A 15,702-nucleotide genomic window follows, 5' to 3' on the forward strand; every position below is an offset into this window, starting at 1 on the left:
CCTTCACCTTCCTCTTAGTCTCTTCCTCCTTCCCTCTCTCTCGCATTGTCCCTTCCTTCCTTCTTTCTTTCCTTTCCTTCCTCTCCCTCTTAGTCTCTTCCTCCTTCCCTCCCTTTCTCCCCTTGTCCCTTCCTTCCTTCCTTCCTTCCTTCCTTCCTTCCTTCCTTCCTTCCTTCCTTCCTTCCTTCCTTTCCTCTTTGTCCCTTCCTTCCTTCCCTCCCTTCCATTGTTTCTCCCTTCTTTCCCTCTCTCATTGTTCCTTACTTCCCTTCCTTTTCATCCCTTCCTTCCTCCCCCCCTCCGTGCCCAGGAAGGGACAAGGGGAGGGCGATAGGCTGCCAGCGTGGCTGGGGCTTTACTGCTGGCAAACCTACCTGTGCACAGGCAGAGACAGAGGAGAGCTCCCCCAGCTCACTTGCTCAGCTTCGCCAAAAGGCATGCCACTTGCTAAGTTAGCAGAAGCTCCAGGATCAGCACAGGGCTACAGCTGATTCGTGCTTCTGCTAAATTAGCAAGCACATGTTTTCTAGCAAGCAAGTTTGCTGGGCAGGAGCCAAGGAGAGTACCTACAGCTGTAGAAGCGCAGATCAGCTGTAGAGGCTCACCCCGATTCTCGACAAGAGGGAAGGAAGGAAAGACGGAAGGGACAAGGGGGAGAGGGAGGGAAGGAGGGACAAAGAGGGAGGCGAAGGAAAGGAAGGAAGGAAGGAAGGAAGGAAGGAAGGAAGGAAGGAAGGAAGGAAGGAAGGAAGGAAGGGACAATGGGAGAGAGAGGGAAGGAGGGAAGGAGGAAGAGACCAAGAGGGAGGGAAGGAAAGGAAGTTCCAGCCAGGAGAGGCTTGCCAGCCCAGCTGCTGAGAAACAGAAGAGCGCAAAGCCAAGGAGAAGAAGGTGGCAGTTTCCTCCCAAAGGGGGCTCATTTTCTCCACCCCTTCCCTGGGTTTGTGGGGAATTTCTCGTCACCAATGCTTCGAGCCCGCCACAAGCTTTCTCGCCCCCTTTGCTTCTCTCCCCTCCCCCGCTTTCATGAGGATTGTGGCGCCCTTGGGAAGCCGATTGTGCTTTGAAGCTTAGGAGAGGAGGAAGAGTCCCTTCCTCCTTCCCTCCCTCTTGCGTCAGCTGGAGCAAGTTCAGGGGTCACCAGCTGACAGGCGCAGGAGTTGGGTGTTGCAGCAGCCTCCCCTTCACTGACCTGCGTGCATGAGAAGAAGTCAATCCGGTTGCTGCACAATGAGTCTCTGGGGAAGGCGGGGCCTTGCTCTGCGCCTGCGCTCTTCATGCGCAGAGCACATTTGGTAGAATTCGTGCAGACTGCCGCCAAGCAGCATATTTTCCACAAACAAGTGAGGTGGAGCAGAGGGGGGGAGGGAGAGAAGGCGGTTGACAAGCCCTGCCTAAGACAATCGGAAATATGTGTTTTCCGATGGTCTTAGGCGACCCCTGTGAAAGGCTTGTGCGACCCCCAAAAGGGTCATGACCCACAGGTTGAGAACCGCTGCTTTAGACTCTGAATTATTCCTGCATCAGGAGGACCAGCGCTTTTTTTGTCATAAAATGCACCGGAATGGAGTTCTGGCCCTTTTTTTCAACATATTTTCCAGAGTTGCGTTCTTTTCCTATTGTTGCCCTTCCTATCCTCATTTGCTTTTGAAAATGCCCTGTTGGCAGTACAGTGTGAGCAGAGTCCCCTCCGGCACTGTCTGCATCTAGGAGGAGCCATGAGGTGCCAGAGCACCACAGCTTAATTGGCTGGATCGGCTTAGGTAGTGTGGAAGCGGATGGTGGTAGTGGGAGACATATAAACATGGAGGCCTTCTTTCATGAGAGGGTGAGTGAGCCTTTTGCCTTCCCTTACAGAAGGTGGGGTGTGAGGTTAAAAAGAGGAGAAGCGAGAGGAAAGAAAGGCGGCTGGCATGGAAACTTGCCCAATAGTGAAAATTTCCTGTTTCAATTCTTTGGGTAGTTCAAAGGCTGGGATGTCTACAAAAATCTTTTTAGTCTTTTATACTTTATATTCAAACTGCAGAGGGGAAGAATAAGAATAAAGCTAATATCTTATGATTTGGAGGTTAATAATAATAATAATAAAGTTGGAAGGGACCTTGGAGGTCATCTAGTCCAACCCCCTGCTCAGGCTGGAAACCCTATACCATTTTGGACAAATGGCTGTCCAGTCTCTTCTTAAAAACTTCCAGTGTTGGAGCATTCACCGCTTCTGGAGGCAGGTTGTTCCACTGGTTAATTGTTCTAACTGTCAGGAAGTTTCTTCTTAGTTCTAGGTTGCTTCTCTCCTTGGTTAGTTTCCATCTGTTTTATTATTAATAATAATATATTAATTACGTATGGACAGATGTAAAGCTAGACATACAGTATGAGGTTTAATCAGTTTTATTTATTAAATTGGGTTTAACTTAAAGGTAAATTAAAAGTTATCTGTTCACTGACAAAATTTCAACTTAATTTGTTTCAAGTCAACATCAATATTAAACTCGAAATGTAAATTTTTCCACCTTGTTTGACAACTCCTTAAAAATAATTCAATCTTTTACAAGCAACCAAATTTTGTTTTATTGGGCCAATTTCATTCCACATAGAAAGCTGACATTTCCACTCATTAAACTAAATGGGTATGCCAATGGTAAATGTCTCAAAAGATTAATAAAATGCCTTCTTGTAATTTAAAGCCACACAGTGCATGGTAACATTAATAGTAGTATTAACTCACCTTGAACAAAATCCTAGTCTTTTAGATACACTAAAAATTGAAAGATTTTTTTTTCAACTACAAAGGTAAACCTTGTAGGATAGGCAAGGTGGGTTGTATGACATGTGAGTTCCGGCACCTTTTTTTTTTTTTTTTTTTTTTTTACAAAAAAAAGCACTGAGGAAGACTGAGTATAGTTGCCAAGGTAGATGTATGCTAACTGGGATAGGAATTAATCCTTGGAAATAACTCTCTCCATTATTTAGCTGTAACATTTGCATAGAAATCCTTTGAAATTTTTAGTCTACTGAACATATACCTACTATCACACATTTTCCCATTTTTCTTTAATATTTGAGTGAATCTAGAAAAGTACTAAAGAGAAATTCAAATCACCATACAGCTACTGAAATACTAGGACACTTCAATGCCAGGTTGGAGGCCTCCTTAGAAGATTTTGTACACCTGGGTGTTATTCCTGAGCATTATCTTATAAATGATCCACCATGGCTCTCTAACACCCCCCCCCCAATACCACAGACTCATATCTTGTTTCCTTGATTTATCTATGTAACTTCCATATTTTAGGAAGTACAGAATCTGGTTTTATATACCCTTTTACATACCATTCAGGAAACTGTCAATCTGAGTGTAATTCCGCTCTGCAGATGACAGTCTTTGAGTAATAGGCCACAAGGGCTTGTGTCCCATCAGCCTTCAGATGACTAAGTACAGGTCCCACCCCATAAGGAGATGCATCACATGCAATGCATACAGGCAATTGCTCATTGAAATGTGCTAAAACAGCATTAGAAGTGAGCAAGGCCTTAACCTCATTGAAACTCCTGTCATGGACTTTAGTCCACTGCCATGGAGCCTGTTTGCCACTGCAGCCTTATGCGGGAGAAATGCATGGTAAAAATTTAAGAGCCCCAAGAAGGCTTGCAGCTCACTCTTGGGCTTGGGGCTTGGGGCCTGTGAATAGCTTGTAGTTTAGTTTCAGCAGGGCAAATGCCTTGGGCATCAATCTGAATCCTAAGAAGTCAGTGGAAGTGACTCCTATCTTGCATTTATCCTGCTTCAGCTTAAGACCTGCTTTTCAAAAATGAAGCAAGACAGCCCTTAACCTTTCTACTAAATTTTGAGATGACTCCCCTAGTCCAACCCCTTGCTCAGGCAGGAAACCCTATACCATTTCGGACAAATGACTGTCTAGTCTCTTCTTAAAAACTTCCAGTGTTGGAGCATTCACAGCTTCTGGAGGCAGGTTGTTCCACTGGTTAATTATTCTAACTGTCAGGAAAATTCTTTTTAATTCTAGGTTGCTTCTCTCTTTGGTTACATCCGTTGTTTCTTATCCTGCTTTCACATGCTTTGGAAAATAGCTTGACTCCCTCTTCTTTGTGACAACCCCTGAGATATTGGAACATTGCTATCATATCACCCCTCATCCTTCTCTTCATTAAACTAGACATACCCAATTCCAACAACCGTTCCTTATATGTTTTAGCCTCCAGTCCCCTGATCATCATTGTTGCTCTTCTCTGTACTCTTTCTAGAGTCTTGACATCTTTTTTATATCGTGGTGACTGTTACATCCTTTGTTCTCATGCGAATGATGAAGACACATGGTAACTGTTAACTACTCTTTATTCTTCTTCTCCAACAACCAAGCAAAAACGCAAAGGCACGCAGGCCTTTTTATATGGCCAGAAGCCCGGACAGTGTCAACCAATAGGAACTTAGCGTTTTCGCGCCTTGTGCATGCGCGCAAGGCTGGCGGCACACTGTCTGGTCCCGGGCAGCTTTTGGAATGCCCGGGACCAATGCAACATCCCTAGCCTGCTTTTGCAGTCTCAGGACACAACACCCTCCCCCCTAGATGGAACATACTTCGCATACACACAGATATGTCGTGCACTGGGAAGAGTGACATACAGCTGCATTATTCAAATTCAAAAAGTATGGAATACTCGAGTCTGCACATAGGCAAACCCCTTCAATATTTATTAACACAAATAAATGAATCCGAAATCAAAATAATGCAAAATAATCTAACCATGAATTACTCCCTTCATTCAGGGGGCTCATAAGAAGTTCCCTCATGATTTGACAGCAACCTCACAAAGTCTCTCAGATGTTTCGGTGGGCACTTGGCCTGTGTGACCTTCTAAGGGCCGGTGATGTTGCCTGGCCGACCTGCTCGCCTACCAAGCTAGGCAGGACAGAGCGTTGTTGCCCCAAATATCTAGGTGACCCTGGTGAGGATGCCTAGCCTACCTGCTCGCCTACCAGGCTAGGACTTTGGTGCACTGGATACCCGGTTGACCCTCCCAGCTGCTGACTGGCTGGACCCTCTGAGTCCAGACCAGAATACCTTGGAGGGGTGGAAGTCCCCAAGTCCACAATGCACTCCTCTTGGGAACACTGTCCCTCAAGCCCAAGGCCAGCAGATGGAGGGACCTGAGTAGCGGAAGTGTCCCAGTACTCTGTAGCTGAGCACATGCCCGTGGTGCCAGAGTCAGGAACCGCCTCCGTGGCAACCCCCTTTGCTGATGACTTCCTCTTGGGAGCAATTGCTGAATTATGCAAGCGCCTCTGATGGAATTCCCCAGCGATGAGGACGTCATCGAAGTAGGGACAGACCCCAGGAATACCTCAAAGTGTGCTCTCCATGACACTTTGGAATATGCCAGGGGCTACATTTACCCCAAATTGCAGTCTTTTGACCTTGAAGTCTCCCCTGTGAATTACAATAGTCTGGGCCTCTGCAGCTGCCTCATCAACAGGTAACTGTTGATAAGCCTGTGCCAGGTCAAGCTTTGCAAAAATGTGCCCCCCCTTGAGGGAGGCCAGGATGTGGCTTACAACAGGGATTGGATAAGCGTGCTGTTGCAACGCCTTATTCAGTGTACACTTGTAGTCTGCACATATATGTATTTCGCCATTAGCCTTTAGAGGCATTACTATGGGGATTTCCCATGGACTAGAATCCACAGGTTCTAAAATGCCTTGTAATACAGTCCAAGCCCCAGGCCTGGATATATAGCCAAATATTTAAAGCTTTCTGAAAGCTTGGGGTCATTCTAATATCTGATGGGACAATATTCCATAAGGCAGGAGCTACAGAGAAAAAGCCAATCTTCTACTTTCTGGTAGAAGATTCAACACAGATTCTTGATTAAGCCAATCATTTGCCTCACTCCTCCATAACATTCTATTCTATCTGTAGAATTTAACAAGATGGCTGCCTGAGGAAAGCCAAGCATAAATTTAACTGGTTGTAATACATGTGTGCAGTATAAACTCAGTAGTAGACAGAAAGGACTGATGCAGAGAGAGAAGAGATTGTAGTTGCAACAACCAACAGGCTTCTAAGGCAACATGATTGACAGCGCAACTGAATCATCATGGCAGCGGTAGGTGATCTGGGATGATAACGAAGATTCTTATAGGGAGGAGGTGAAGGCTCTAGTGGACTGGTGCAATAAAAATAACCCGGTTTTGAATGTTAATAGGAAATCATTGTTGATTTTAGAAAGAGTTGGCATAGTCATACTCCACTCAGCATCAAGGCTGCAGTGTGGAGGTGCAATAGCATTCAGTAGCTGGGGGTGCAGATAACTAACAATCTGACTTGGTCTCTTCATATGTTATCCTTAGTGAGCCATGCAAACCAGTGTTGCATTTCTTATGTTGGATGAGAGAGCATATCTTTTTCCTTCTGTCCAGGCCACTTTTTATAGAGGCATGATTGAGAGTGTTTTAACAAGCTGCATCACTGTTTAGTTTGGTGGTAGCAGTGGCTTAGATAGAAGGTCCATATAGACAATGGTAAGGAAAGCCAAGAAGACTATAGGAAGCTTGCTTCCCATTATTCAGGATACTGCTTATAAGCATTATGTGCTTAGAGTTCGAAGCATTGTTAGAGACCTCACTCACCCACTTCATGCTACCCTCTGGGAGGAGGTTTTGTAATATTTATAGCAGAACTACTAGATTCTGTAACAGCTCTGTTCCTTATGCCATCCATCTTGTAAATTCACAGGATTCTTTTTTTCCGCCAGGTGTATGTGTATATATATATATATATATATATATATATATATATATATATATATATATATACATTTGAACTAGATTGTGATGTTTCTCTGAGTCATATATGTATGTAGGGGGGTATATATGCATAATGGTATTTTTTAAGAGCTGAATGCAATGAAATTTTATTTTAATATATGCTGATTAGTGTACATTTAAAGTGACAGTAATATATTATGTCCTGTCCTGTCCTTTCCTATCCTATCCTATCCTATCCTATCCTATCCTATCTTATCCCCTCCTATCCTGTTCTTTGCAAAGGTAACAAATGTAGCACAAATAGGAGAAAACAAGGATCACATATATTTGGCTCCAAACATATTCTCCCTTACACCAGTTCACCAACCCTTCAACCTCCTTGCAGTAAGCTTCCACCTTGTCATCCTGAATAAGGCCCACTACTATTGTATCATCTGCAAATTTCACAATATGGTTGGTGGCAAACCTAGTGACCAGTCCCCTACCCTGACTGCAGAGCAGACCGGAACCAGCAATGAGAAAGAAACCTGCTCAGTGGCTAACAAGAGAAAAATCCAACCGGCTCATGCAGGAACCTGTTGCCCAGATTATATCCCCCATGCAGGAGAACACTGAGACTCCGGGTGGACCCACTCCTACTCTACCCTCCTTTGACAGCGACGATGAAGGAGAGAATGAACCGATGGTGAGTCAACAAATCCCGCCTTTTTCACTGGCCGCCAAACTTATAATCCCTAAGTCTGGGGCACTAATGGACTTAAACGTGCTAATTGATTCTGGATGCACCCACTGCATTATTAGTCTGCCGTTTGCCATGAAAATGGGCATATGGACAAAATAGCTTTCCAAACCTGTGAGGTTTGAGCAAGCTGATGGCTCCCTGATGGGAGAGACTCTTGTCACACAATTAACCGAGCCCTTACGCCTAGAAATAGGTGCACACTGGGAGTTTATTCGCTTCCTAGTGGCTCCAAAAATGACTGAGGCGGTGATCCTAGAGCTAGCCTGGTTAGACAAATGGAAGCCATTTATCTTGTGGGAGAAAGGAATGAGAACCGTGAGACTGCCTATAGAGCCTAATCCCCCCATTGATTCAACAGATGTTGCAGGGCACCTTAGGCCACCCAATGAGCTAGCGCACATGGCCACCTCACCGCCTTCAGGCGAACCAGTCATCCCCAATGAATACCGGGACCTGGCGGAGGCATTTAGTGAGAAAGAATGTGATGCCCTACCCCCTCACAGACCCAATGACTGCTCCATTGAACTGGTGCCAGGAGCTAAACTTCCATGACCAAGAATGTATGCTATGTCCCCCTTCAAAATGGAGGAGATGCAGAAATACGTGAACAAAAACCTAGCAAGGGGGTTCATTGAATGGGCCAAATCTACCGTGGGAGCACCTGTGTTGTTCAAAGAGAAAAAAGATGGGTCTCTTTGTCTCTGTGTAGACTATAAGGGTCTCAATGCTGTGAGTGTGGAAAATAAATACCCCCTCCCCCTCCTAAAGGACTTATTAACCAATCTGGCTAAGGGGAGTGTCTTCATTAAATTAGACCTGAGAGAGGCATATTACTGGGTGAGAATAAAGGAAGGAGACGAGTGGAAAATTGCCTTCAACTGCCCCATGGGGAACTATCAATTCAAGATCATGCCATTTGGACTACAGGGGGGCCCTGCTGTATTTATGCAGTTAATTAATGAGGTCCTACATGATCACTTGTACAAAGGGATTTTGGTGTATCTTGATGACATCTTGATATACAGCACGAATATGACTGGTCACATAAAGTGGTGAGAGAAGTGTTAAAGAAACTATTGAATGCCAAGCTTTATGCCAAATTGTCGAAATGTGAATTTCATTAGACTATCTTGGCTACAGAATTTCCAACAAGGGTATTGAAATGGACCCAGCCAAGGTGAAAGCTATAATCGAATGGCAGCCCCCAAAGGCTCACAAACAGCTCCAGAGCTTTCTGGGGTTTGCCAACTTTTATTGTCAATTCATCCCCCCTTTTGCCAAAATTGCCCTACCCCTTACAGAACTACTCAAATGAGGAGGGAAGCCATGACCGGGCCAACCACTAGCATGGACAATGAGCTGTCAAACAGCTTTTGAGAATTTAAAGAGACTATTTGCTGCTGAACCGGTCCTAAAGCACCCCTGCCCAGAGGAGCCCTTTGTGATTCAAGCTGATGCCAGTGATGTGGCAGTTGGAGCTATATTACTGCAAAAGAATAAAAGTGGGGTCCTGCAACCCTGCGTTGATGGTGTCAACGACATGTAGTGGCAAACCATGGCACTACAATTTATTAAGGAAACTTGGCTTGAACCCCAGACTCAGATAAGACTTTTATTGTCCTTGGAAACTTTCACTTTTCAAGACTACAGCTGGGAAAAGGAAAAAAAAAAACTTGTGTGGCAGAGACGATAAACTATTTTGAAGCTGGCCTGCCTGGACTATGAATATAATACCATCTGACTTTTAGAGCTGTGTCATGGAGCTATTTCTCTGTAGAAGAAACATGTGTTATGGACTGAGATGATGAATACTTTGGATTATAAGCCTTTGATTGATGAACAACTTTTAATTGCTTTTTTCTCTCTGAACAGAAAGGACATGTTTTTCATTGGACAGAAAAACTTGAATTTTGCTTATATTTGCTTAGGGGAGGCATAAGGATGAACTGGTAGGCTGGCTGGATAACTTGGAGCTCAAATGACAATTGACTGAAACTTTTAAAATCCCTAAATAGATTGGACTATAGAGACACATACAAAAACAAAATGGATGTTCCACACTCAGCTTTAAATAGTAAAATACCATCTCTAACACTTATCTCCAAAGTCCCTAGCTTGACATATCAACAAGAAAATGTTGATGAAGCTCAGAAAGAAATTCTATGTTATCAATATAAGAGACAATTGACTTAGCTCATGATGAGACTAAAAATAACATAAAGGAGATGAACAATTTTCTGATCTAAATCCACAAATTCAGAAATGACTATAAAGAAAATAGAAGGAAAATTAGAGGAAGCTGATCCAAAGATGGAGGACTTAAAAGAAAGAATAAACAGACTCAGACAAATGAAGAATTAGAAGATCTAGTGATAATACTGGAAATGGAAAAGACATCTTACCTGTCAAGATCTCAGAACACTTGAGGATAAGGAAAATGGGAGATAAAGCTGTTAAGAGAATTGTGGGAAATTGGAGAAGAAGGGAGGCTATTTAAAAAATATCAGTGGGCTGAGTGTTCTTCCAAAAATACCTTAACCAAATTGTCTTTCTTATTCCAAACAATATACATAAAAATAGAGCAAGAACTATTTGATGATTCAAAGGCATTGACTTGGAAAGTTAGTTGGCAAAGGAAGAAAGCCGAAGACTGAAGAAAATAGAGGTCCTGATTAGATGGGATATTATATTATTAATCAGATGTTTGAACATGGCTGAGAATAGATAATTGTTAGAAACAGAAGTGTTATTAGAACTAGAAAGATAGGATTTATAAATTAGAATTTTATATTTTGGTATGAGAAGGGATATATGAAAATGCTAAGAGGTTTGAACAAGGGAAGCCTTTGGTTGCCCAAATGAAATTTATTATGAAAAAATTATAAGCAATAGAGACACTTTGAACACTGATAGGAAATAAAAAAATTTTAAAAAGCAGGAAAAACCGGATATTGATTGAACAAATGGATATTAAGTGCAAATGCAATTGAGATATGTTTTGGTTAGAAAAGATACCTAAATTGACACTACTGATTTTATATATAATATTAGAAAAATGTAACAAAGATGCTGATATTCAATTGTAAATGTATTAACAGCAATAAGAATTGTATTTGCCCAGTATGGAAAATGTATACCACCAGAAGAAGAAAGGTAGCACTGGATGGTGTAGTATTGTACCTAGACTAAGTTAATATGTACCACTGAATTACTAATGGACCCAGACAACACATTGTTTATTAAGTACTTATGATTGTAAAACTAGAAAATTAATAAAATACAAAAAACAAAACAAAATAAAGATAAAATTTATCTGTGTGGCTATCATATTTGGGAAAGACTGGAGCAATTACAGCACATATTTAAACATAATAAAAAGGAAATCATACAAGGACATGAGTTTTTCCTTCCCTGGATGCACAAGGGCAAAGTCTCTGCAAATAAGAAGCCCTGTGAAATCATCAAAATGGACTCCTGAAAAGGCACATCTTTGTTTGCTTAGAATTAGATTGCAGTGACACCCTGTAGTACAAGTAATCCTCAACTTACATTTTGTTTAATGACAATTCAAAGATATAACAGCACTGAAAAAAGGTCTTATGGTCTTATGAACATTTCCCACACTTAAACTGTTGTGCCATTCCCCTTTGTCACATGATCAAAATTCAGGCAGTTGGCAACTGCCTCATATTTATGATGGTTGCAGTATCATGGGGTCCTTGGATCACCGTAAGTACAGTCAATGGGGAAGCCAGATTCGCTTAACAACTGTGGCAAGAATGGCCATAAAATGGGGCAAAACTCACTTAACAAACATCTCATTTAGCAACAGAAATGTGGGGCTCAATTGTTGTCATAAATTGAGGACTACCTGTATAGGTTTGCAAATGTCTAACATTTGGCAATACAATTCAGGGCATTGATGGTATTATTTTGATTATCAATGTCCCTGATTCTGATTCTGATAGAAGAGAATATATGTAGCTCATGGCTGAACTATGGGGTCCTTGATAATATAATAAATATAACAACAATAATGATGACAATAATGATAACAATAGTAATAGAATTGGAAGAGAACTTGGAGGTCTTCTAATCCAACTCCCTGCTCAGGCAGGAAACCCTATACCGTTTCAGACAAATGGCTGTCCAGTCTCTTCTTAAAAATTTCCAGTGTTGGAGCATTCACAACTTCTGGAGGCAGATTGTTCCATTGGTTAATTGTTCTGTCAAGAAATTTCTCCTTAGTTCTAGGTTGCTTTTTTCTATGATTAGTTTCCATCCATTGCTTCTCGTCCTGCCTTCAGGACGAGAATAGCTTGACTCCCTTTTCTTTGTGGCAGCCCCTGAGATATTGGAACACTGCTATCATGTCCCCCCTCATCCTTCTTTTCATTAAACTAGACATACCCAATTCCAGCAACCGTTCCTTAGATGTTTTAGCCTCCAGTCCCCTAATCATCTTTGTTGCTCTTCTCTGTACTCTTTCTAGAGTACATCTTTTTTACATCGTGGTGACCAAAACTGAATGCACTATTCCAAGTGTGGCCTTACAAAGGCATTATAAAGTAATATTAACACTTCACTTGATCTTGATTCTATCCCTCTGTTAATGCAATCATAAAACCAAACCCCACTCCCTTCTAGATGTTATCTAGTTTGGTAATGAAGTGTCTGTAAGAAAACACCAAGCTCAGAGAGCAACAAGAACCCCACAGTCCCTGATTCTCTCTTTTACTATTGATTTGGCCTTTATTGGTCTAAATATTCTAAATATTTAGGAGAGAGGCCAAATAGTGCCAATGGCTATCTTAATTATTTTAGGATGTTTCTTTTGCTGATTTCTCTCGAGTTAAGAACTTTTTTTAAAAAAAGATTGTATCAGGAGATTTTCTTTCCAACTTGGACAAGACATACTTAGTAATTTTAAGGATTAATAAAAAAAAGTTTTAATTTTTAGAAAACAACAAAATGGGGACTAAAATGTTGATTCTGAAAAGGTTTTTTTTTATTTTTATAAATTTTTATTTTTAACCAACAAGACAAAACAAAGCAAAGCAAAACATAACATGCAGACACACACAATATATACTCCTCCTTTTTTTTACAGCAATTATGTAACAGTAATCTAATATTTACATTTTCCCCTTATTCTTCTTTAAATATTTGTCCTTATAGCCCCATTATTTATTTACATTTTTCTTCCTTCATGTTCTATTTCTTACTAAGAATAATTCATATTATTATTATTATTATACATTATTGTGCACATATTTTCACTTTTGACCTTTCCATATTTATTCTCCTCTTATAGTATTATTACTATATAATACTCTGTGTCTTCCTTTTCTTTTATCTCTTTTGTTAATTTGTCCATCTCAGCACAGTCCAGGATTTTTCTTATTACTTCTTCCTCTGATGGTATATTCTCATTTTGATTCTGAAAAGTTAAGGGTATAGATCAGTGGTGGCGAAGCTATGGCATGCCAGAGGCGGCACTCAGAGCCCTCTCCGTGGGCATGTGCACCATGCCCTAGAGATGGCAACCGTCCCTCTTCAACCAGCCGCCAGGTAACTCACCAAGGTCCATGTGGCTGGATGCATCCCAGCACCCATGCGCTCGCTGGCCTGTGTATGCAGGGGCTGATGGTGTCCGGCAGCAGCTGCCCGGCCCCTGCCTCACCTTGCCCTGAGACAATGGCTCCCCCGCCCTGCCTCACCTTGCCTCACTCCACAGGACAAGCCTCCTGCCCACTGCTCCACCTGCCAGAAACCCTCTGGATTTCCCCCAACCTTGCCCAGCCCCTACAGGTGTCCATTCCCATGAGCAACATCGATGTGATCACGCCCACCTAGTCTGCCATGAGCACCACAGCCATGCCCCCCAGTGAGCCATGCCCACCTGGCACCTGGCAATAAATAAGTGGGTTTTGGGTTGCAGTTTGGGCACTTGGTCTCTAAAAGGTTCGCCATCACTGGTAATAGATGGTCCTGAACAAATATTTCCCATGAAGTGCTTAAATTTTTATAAAACAATATATGAAATCTTTGAAACTAATTGTAAGAAATCCTCCTGTGGGAAAGTTTTGTTAATTGGAAAATAAACAGATAAAAGAGGACTTGAAGGAAAGAAGAAAAGTTTATTCTTAAAGAATAGACCCATTAAACAATGGAACACTATTTGACTATAGAAGAAATTCAGGCTGTTGGTGAACAATCTACTCAAAAAGATACTTATAAGATTTACTGATTGCAGAAGATATATAAGAACAACAGATTTTATTGAACAAAACAGAGACCAAGACTGTTTTTAAAGTATATTTGGACTTTTAAAAAGTGCTGGATTATAAAAGTGATATGGAAAAAGATATTGTGGATCTAAAAATAGATTTAAAAATTTCAGAACATAAGATATAGAAAATGCCAGAATTAATTTACAAATTGATGTCTTAATAATCAAGAGACCTATAAATGAACATATTTTAGATCAGTCTCCCTAAACTGCATTCTGAAAATTCTGAGGATTGCAGCTCCAATATCAGTTGAAGCAAATCTGCTGCTACCGTAGCAAAGTATTTTATGTTCTTGATGCTAGCTTTCTAATCACTGCTGTTCCTACCATGTTATTGCAATTCTAACACTCCTGGCCAGTTTTTCCAGGCACCTACTTTTTTTTCGAAATTTTAAAAAGAAAATCCAGTGAAATATTTCAATTAAGATTCTCAGTTAACCAGGTTGAATTGTCTGAAAACAAAGTCATGACAACTGGACTTATTTTCATGTTGGTTTGACATGTTTCACCATTCATCCAAGCAGTAATTCTTCCATCTGAGCAAGTTGATTAGGGGAATCTGAGTAGGCAGTCGTTAAAATGTACCAATTTCTAAAAATTGAAGGGTAGGTAATTCTGTAGTCTTCCACTTTTCTTGCTGTGTTTTCATATTCCCACACCAACTTCAGGGTTTCTTCCCAAAAATGCATGACAATATGTCAATGAAGATACTTGGTACATTCCAACAACTCTCTGCTTGATATTCCCCTAACCAACTTGCTCAGACTGAAGAAGTTGCTTGGATGAGTAATGAAATATCTCAAGCCAACAAGAAAACAATATGCTTGGACATATTGCCATACACTTTAGGGAAGAAATCCTGAGGTTGGTGTGGGAAATTGAAAAGACAGCAAGAAAAGTGGCAAATTACAGGAATCACCTACGCTTCAATTTTTAGAAGTTGGTACATTCCAACGACTGCCTGCCTTCTCAGATTCCCCTAGCCAACCTGCTCAGACTGAAGAAGCTCCTTGGATGAGTAATGAAACATTTCAAACCAACAAGAAAATAAGTCCAGTTGCCATGCTCTACCTTCAGACACTGAAATATTAAGAAATAAACTTTTTGGAGAGGGAGAGTTCCTTGCTATTTTGCTTTTATGAGGCAAGAAAGAAAAGAAAAAGGGGGGAAGAGGAAAGAAATAGTATGAATTTATGGAAAGAAAAAATAGAATCATATAGTAATAAATAATTCTATTAGTATGATTGTTGCAGCATAGGAGCAGATGCAGGATATATCCATGCAAAAATTGTGAGCTCCTTTCCAAAAATAATAATAAATTAAAAAAACCTAAGGAAGGATACTTAAGAGTAGCTGTAAGAAACTCTTGCCCATACAACTGGCTTGTCAAGGATGGTAGGAACTAAGAATGAGATTAGTGATGAAAATATCTACCCTGTGGAAACATTTTTCCCAGCAGATCCATGGAGTCCCCACACTTATTCATTGATACTTATTCCATGGGGACACTGTTCAACTTCCAAACTGACTATGGGCAATTCACAAATAGTAACACATGGTGCTATCCTGGAAGTGTCTAAAAAATAGGCCTTGTTCTCCCAGGCCTTGTTAAGGTAAGGATACTGTTGGGATCCTTAGTTGATTTGCAGCTTGTCTGGACACTTGAGGTTCTTTTGTTTTTCTATTTTAAACTGTATTTTGAACAGCAGTTAAAAGTTGTTCTGAAATCAGGTGCAGAGGGAGAAAAAGAAAAAGAGAAAAAATAAAAGGTTAAAATACCATCTATACTAGGAATAGTTATAGGTAGAATCTAATAAATTTGTCAAATTATTTTGATCAGCTTTTTGTTTTTCTAAATTTATTTCTTCCATTTACATGTCAGTT

The sequence above is a fragment of the Crotalus tigris genome, unplaced genomic scaffold, assembly GCF_016545835.1.
Source record: "Crotalus tigris isolate CLP2741 ecotype Arizona unplaced genomic scaffold, ASM1654583v1 scf7180000024437.13266115, whole genome shotgun sequence".
NCBI lineage: Eukaryota > Metazoa > Chordata > Lepidosauria > Squamata > Viperidae > Crotalus > Crotalus tigris.